This window comes from Octopus sinensis, linkage group LG10, assembly GCF_006345805.1.
Source record: "Octopus sinensis linkage group LG10, ASM634580v1, whole genome shotgun sequence".
Lineage (NCBI taxonomy): Eukaryota > Metazoa > Mollusca > Cephalopoda > Octopoda > Octopodidae > Octopus > Octopus sinensis.
The window spans coordinates 37,594,810-37,602,309 of NC_043006.1; the positions used below are offsets into that span (position 1 = coordinate 37,594,810).

Below are 7,500 nucleotides of genomic sequence, written 5' to 3' on the forward strand. Positions count from 1 at the left end.
ATTATTTTGAGTCGTCCTTCATTCTCATATGGTTGAAGTCGGTTAAAATGCTCTCTTGGTTTATGGAGCATTTGTCATTTGTATTATTGCGTATTCTGCAATTGCTTCACTGCTTTCACTGGTAATCTTATTATGTTAGCTTAACACTTAATTACTGGTTTCTAGTTTTTGGGCGGTTCCGTAGCGCGCGTATTGTGTGTGTGTATGTATGTACGTATGTGTGTGTGTGTGTCTGTCTGTGGATGTGCGTGTTTGTGTTTGTGTGTTTGCGTGAACATATATACATAAATACATGCATAATTCATAAATTTTGGTTATATATATTCATGTGGTGTGTGTGTGTGTGTGTGTGTGCATGCAATCTATTAAACCTTATGCAAATATGATAGTCGAAAGGAAATCGGTGTTGATTCAAAGTCAGTGAGCAGCGATGACGAAACCGGCTTGACTTTCTATATTGACTCATGATAATGATTTTTATACTTCTTAATTTCACCTCAAATCATTATTTGTATGTATATATCTTTGTTTTTATTTTTAAAAAAGCCATTACTTTTATACCTAGTGTGCATTTTCTTTGTCCCTTTTTACTTTACCTATATATATATGTGTGTGTGTGTGTATATATATATAAATTATATATATATATATATATATATATATATATATATATATATATATATATACAAAATAAGAACATGGAGAAATACATCTAAATCAATTATCAACTACCAGATAATACCCAATCACATACTTTATTAAACCGCTACATATGAACATTAAGGTCAAACATAATAATATAGAACAAAACAGTGTACATGAAGGAGTAATATGATACAATAAGTACAATATGTATAAGAGAATATAAATAAATATAAATAAATATAAATATAAATATAAACTACATCTTACAGCTGTTTCGGCCATGCAGATATGGGTATCTCATTTTACTTATATTAGCCATGTGTGATAGGTCAATATGTAGTTATAAATGAGACATTTACAAAAATATCCCAAGGTCTCTTCGGAGATTATGAAATACAAACCAAATTTAATATACAACCATATAAGTGTGGGTACATACCCATAATATATCATATACACATACATATGAGTGCATATACTCATACTCCTATACATATATATATATACATATACATAATAATAAAAATAATATAAATCAATAAACATACATATGTTCCATATTCAATGTTACAGTTTTTCAACTTAATATTATGATATTACAATGTAGAAAACATACACATATTAATACTCAAATGCAGATATACAGAGTCAAAAGTACATTATATTAATTTATATTAATTTACAAAATGTCATTAATGTTAACATCATTACTATTATCATTACCACTAATGCTACCAGTATCATTATTCTTATTAATAACACTAATACTAGCAAAACAATATATAGATCACATTGTTAGCAACATAATAGCAAAACCAAGAACAACAATAGTACTACAGTACCATATATACAGAGAGAGAGAGAGAGGCATATATACATATATAGATAGATACTTACGCGGTGGTGGTATCAAAAAGCTCCCGGATTAGTTCTGTAGCGCGACAACTGTTGGCAGCACACTCTTGTGTGCGCAATGAAAGCTAACAGTGACCTTTTTGAGACAGTGTGTCGAGTGACATACTGCGTTCATTTCGTGAAATTTGTATTCTTTTGCGTGAAATTTGTATTCTTTTGATTACATGTATTTTGTAGTCTGCGGTTTTGTCATGGAGAGGAACAAAGAGCCAACATGAAATTTTGCATTAAAATTGGGAAGTCTGCCACAGAGACATTGAGCATGCTTCGGTAAACTTATGGCGATGTGGCAGTGGGTCGTACACAATGTTTTGAGTGGCACAAGCACTTCAAAAGCGGAAGAAGTCCCTAGGAGACGATGAGCAATCTGGAAGACCTGCCACGAGCGTCACGCCCAGAAATGTGGTATTGTGCATCGAGAATTTGTCCTCCAAGGCCAGACCATCAAACTACTACGACATTTTGAAGCGTCTGGGGAAGACATTCAGTGAAAGCGACCGGATCTGTGGAGCGTGAAGAATCGGATTCTTCACGACGGCAATGCACCCTGTCAACGAGTGAGTTTCTCGCCAAAAACAATAAGATATCGCTTCTGCACCCACCCTATTCGCCAGATTTAACACACACGGACTTCTGTCTCTTTCCCTAGAAGAAAATGCAGCTCAGACGTCAGTGTATTAACACCCTTGATGAGATCCAGAGCGAATCGCAGGTCCTCGACTTGCTTACGGAAAGGAGAAAGCTAATTCGAAGACTACAGGTCCAATCCGTCACTGGAACTGTAAAAATCTGTAAAACTTTCCAGAAGTTTATCATTTATATATATATATATATATATATAATATATATATATATATATATATATATATATATATATATATAATATATATATATATATATATCTACATATACTTCCAGACAGAACCAAGGAAGTCCAGATCAGTGCTCCAAGACTGACTTGATACCAATCCCAAAATCAGGAAACCTCAGAACGAAACTGAAGGAATTGCACTGTCCAATATCTTATTCAAAGTCATCAACCGAATGATCCTCGACAGAATTCAACCAGTGCTTATTATTTTTTTTTTTTTTCGCGTGGTGGTTTAGCAGAAAGTGCTTTGTGAGAGCTTGGCAGAGAGAGTACTATGGAAGTTGTAATGTTAAATTTTAAAAAATCTTGCGTAGTATCTTTTATATTTATTTGTTTCAACCTTTAGACTGCAGCCATGCTGGAGCACCGCCTCGAAGATTTTTTGCAATCGAACGAATTGACCCCCCGAACATGCACAAATACACACACATACATATCTGACGGGTTTCTTGCAGTTACCGTCAACCAAATCCACTCATAAGGCTTTGGTCGACCCGAGACTGTTGTAGAAGACACTTGCTCAAGGCGTCACTCAAGGGGACTAAACCCGGAACCATGTTATTAGGAAGCAAGCTTCTTACCATACAGTCACGTGTGCGCCTGTTGCCTGTGATTGCTTTGTGTATACCGTGAATAAAATTTTGAATCCTGATTTAGTTTTCCGTGTTTTCCTTTATTATAATTAATGCTCCAATTATTATTATTATTATTTCTAATTTTATTCCCTATATCCAGCTTATTTCTATTTTAGGAATCTTTGATAGTTCTTGACTTATTTCTGGGTGCTATTTCCGTCCTCGATAATCATATCTTATCAGTTTGCCTTAACCTGCCTGTAAATCAAGACACGAATATCTCAGATAGTTGATTGAAGCCCGATCGCTGCAGCGTATCATGGTCAATATAATTAATTAAAAGTCTTTGAAAGCAACGCTCCAGCATGACCACAAGTTAATGCCTAAAATAAATACATGTTAAAGATTTGTAATTACGTAGTCATTCATAATTCATTAAAACTTGATATGGGCGGTAAAACTGCTTAACTTCTTGAACATCCGCTTGTAATAACGTTTTTTTGTGTTTTTCTTCTTTCATAATTTCATTGTCCTATATTTTCTCTAATTCTTCTTGTGATTATGTTCCTTTATATCTTTTTTTATTACTGTTTCTTCTATTTATTGTATTTGGGGTGTGGGATCGTAAAGTATTTATCATGATAAAGCAAAATTTCTCCCTTGTGCTTTTGCCAGCAAGCAGATAATTAATGTAGCCAGCCGAAGGAAATTTAAGCCAGTACGCATATTTCTCTGCTGGTCTTACTGCCATCTCTGGACGAACTTGGTTCAGGCTTCGTATATCTGTTTCTTATATTTTCTCTCAAGTATAATTCTCGTTCTCCTTTTCTCCCTCCCTCCATCCATCTATGCATATATTTTGTGTGTATATGTATGTATAATATATCTGTATGTATATATATATATATATATATATATATATATATATATATATATATATAATCTTTAATTGTTTCAGTCATTGGATTACGGCCATGCTGGTGCATCGCTTCAAAGGGCACAGTCGAACAAATCAACCCCAGTACTTTTTCTAAGTCATTTAATAGAGAGAGAGAGAAAGAGAAAGGGAGAGAGAGAGAAAGAGAGAGAGAGAGAAAGAGAAAGAGAGAGAGAGAGAAAGAGAGAGAGAGAGAAAGAGAAAGAGAGAGAGAGAAAGAGAGAGAGAGAGAAAGAGAGCGAGAGAGAGAGAGAAAAAAAGAGAGAGAGATGTATTTGCATATGCATATATATTTATATACCTACATACATAGGAAGGTAGATAGGACGGGCTTCCGTCGACCAGATTCACTCGCAAGGCATTGGTCGACCAGGGGCTCCAATAGAAGATACATGCTCAAGGTACTATGCTCTAGGACTAAACACATAGGATTGATTGTTGTCAGAAAATGAGAGAAACAAAACTCAAGACAAGGAATATAAATCACAGAAGATATTTTTATTGGTTGAACAGCCGCAGTTGCGACCCAAGGGCCTGGACTTCCGTCTCAGATTATATAAATCCATTGGTTGAAAGTCTAGCCCTTGAGTCACTACTATAGCTCGTAATCCAGAATGGTCATGTGTGTTAGTATAATACAGCGTATTCGTTTGAAAGCCTGGTGCAATTTGGTAAAGTGTTTGCTGCAGCTGGTTTGAATGTTTTCATAATTCTAAGACAAGTCGCTTTATACCCCAGGGGTGCAAATTCTTTAAATATTTCCATATAAATGCAAATGCCACTACCATCATTATTGCTGCTACGACTGCAGCTTTGGCCGCAAATACTTTTATTGTTGTCATAATCGTTGCTCTTGGGAGAATTTGCCGAAATAGGAAAAAATGAACTGCTTAGTCGGTTGTTCATTTTAACGTGAAACACATGGGTACGTTAATAATTTTGTTTAGCAAAGCGGCGAGCTGGCAGACACGTTAGCACGCCGGGCGAAATGCTTAGCCGTTTTTCGTCTGCCGTTACGTTCTGAGTTCAAATTCTGCCGAGGTCGACTTTGCCTTTCATCTTTTCGGGGTCGATAAATTAAGTACCAGTTATGCACTGGAGTCGATGTAATCTACTTAATCCGTTTGTCTGTCCTTGTTTATCTCCTCTGTGTTTAGCTCCTTGTGGGTAGTAAAGAAATTGATATTTCGTCTTTCTTTACGTTCTGAGTTCAAATTCCGCCGAGGTCGACTTTGCCTTTCATCCTTTCGGGGTCGATTAAATAAGTACCAGTTACGCACTGGGGTAGATATAATCGACTTAATCCGCTTGTCTGTCCTTGTTTGTCCCCTCTGTGTGTAGCCCCCTGTGGGCAGTAAAGAAATGAGAAAACGTTAGCACGCCGCGCGAAATGTTTAGCGGTATTTCGTCTGTCTTTACGTTCTGAGTTCAAATTCCGTCGAGGTCGACTTTGCCTTTCATCCTTTCGGAGTCGATAAATTAAGTACCAGTTGCGTACTGGTGTTGATCTAATCGACTGACCCCTTCCCCCAAAATTTCGGGCCTTGTGCCTAGAGTAGAAAAGATTAATTTTGTTTAGCCACTGGTCATTGCTAATCAAAAGGGGTTAGGATGAAAACCGTTTCGGCCAATTATTGCTATTAACTTTTTTTTTGTCAGTCATTGGACTGTGGCTATGCTAGAGCACCGCCTTGAAGTGTTTTCACTCGAACAAATCGACCCCAAGTCTTATTCTTTTAAAGCTTGGTACTTATTCTTAAGTTACGGTTGTCAAGCAGTGGTGGAGGACAAGCACAAACATACACACTCACATCCATACACAACGAGCTTCTTAAAGTGTCTGTCTACCAAATCTCACAAGGTTTGGGTCGGGTCGAGGATGTAGTAGAAAACATTTGTCCAAGGCCCACGGTGCCACGCAGTGAGACTGAAGCCAGGACCATGTGGTTAGGAAGCAAGCTTCTCACCACACTGTCACGCCTAACGGGCTTCCACTCAGTTTCCTTCACTATATTCACTCACAACGCTTTAGTCTGCCCGCAACTATAGTAGAAGACATTTGCCCAAGATGCCGCTCAGTGGGACTGAACCAGAAACCACATGGCATCAAGACAAGTTGCTTGATCACACAGCCATATCTGCACCTATATTTCACTCTCTCATTTTATCTCATTTTCATTTACTTCGCTTTTTTTTCTTTCTTTTCTTCTTTATTTTTTTTTCAGAATTTGAATACCACGTGTATTTCCTTTTTATTTCAAGACAGTAGAGTGTAAGATAAACGGAAGGAGATTTGGTTGCTATTTCTAGCAGACTAAGTGACGGTATAGAAATTCTTTCATTGACTCGCAATACAGGGGCGCATTTAAGGCGACGAGCTGGCAGAAACGTTAGCACGACGGGTAAAATATTTAGCGGCATTTCGTCTGCCGTTACGTTCTGAGTTCAAATTCCGCCGAGGTCGACTTTGCCTTTCATCTTTTCGGGGTAGATAAATTAAGTACCAGTTATGCACTGGGGTCGATGTAATCGACTTAACCCCTTTGTCTGTCGTTGTTTGTCCCCTCTATGTTTAGCTCCTTGCAGGCAATAAAGAAATATGAAACGTTAGCAGGCCGGGCGAAATGTTTAGCGGTATTTCGTTTGTCGTTACGTTCTGAATTCAAATTCCGCCGAAGTCGACTTTGCCTTTCATCCTTTCGGGGTCAATAAGTTAAGTACCAGTTTCGTACTGAGGTCGATCTAATCGACTGGCTCCCTCCCCAAAAATTTGTGCCTAGAATAGAAAAGAATACAAGGACGTATTTCTATGGCCTCTGATAAATTATTCACTAAGAAAGCTATTTGTCTATCAATCTTTCTTCAGACAAGTAAACACGTAAGCACACACACACATCTCTTGCCTTCCCTTCCCACCCATTGCGTCATGTTTCACTCATTGCCTCCCTCCATCTCTCACATTCTCTTTCTTTTTCTCCTTCAAAGTATGTCTCTATCTCTAGCTCTTCCCAAACCATTCTCCCTCTCCCTCTCTCTTTTTCATTTTCTTTCGTTTGCTCTCTTTCCTAACCGCATTTGTTCCTCCTGATTTGTAAATATTTATGCCAGCTAATATATAGGTACATGTGTGTGTGTGTGGTGTGTGGTGTGTGTGTGTGCGCGCGTATAACCTATACATAAAATTCTTTTATCGTTTAATTTGTTTCAGTCATTAGACTGCAGCCATGCTGGAACACCGCTTTGAAGAATTTCTTTTAGTGGAATAAAACGACCCCATCACTTACTCTGTCAGCCTCTTTTACTGAACCCTAAGTTACGGGGACGTAATCACACGAACACCGGTTGTCAAGCGGTGATGGGATACAAATACACGCATACACACATATATATATTGGGCCAACTCGTAAATAATGCGATTTTTTATACTTCTTTTCTTTTTGAAAATTAAGATAAACCAAGTTCTTTTTTAATCTAAAATTTATTCTCCTTCATTTTCTACAATGCTCTTCCATCTCACTGGTAGACTTGCAAGGCCGCTCTTCCAAAATTCACTTGTC

At 37.5% G+C, this 7,500-nt stretch overlaps 1 long non-coding RNA gene across 1 annotated transcript in view; it reads left to right on the forward strand.

Annotated features, from left to right (window-relative positions):
• LOC118764963 overlaps nt 1-7,500 on the forward strand; it is a 21,552-nt gene that overhangs the window by 12,585 nt on the left and 1,467 nt on the right. Inside the window, exon 2 of the long non-coding RNA XR_005000804.1 lies at nt 2,041-2,047. This is a non-coding gene — a long non-coding RNA (uncharacterized LOC118764963). The remainder of the gene's footprint in view (nt 1-2,040; nt 2,048-7,500) is intronic.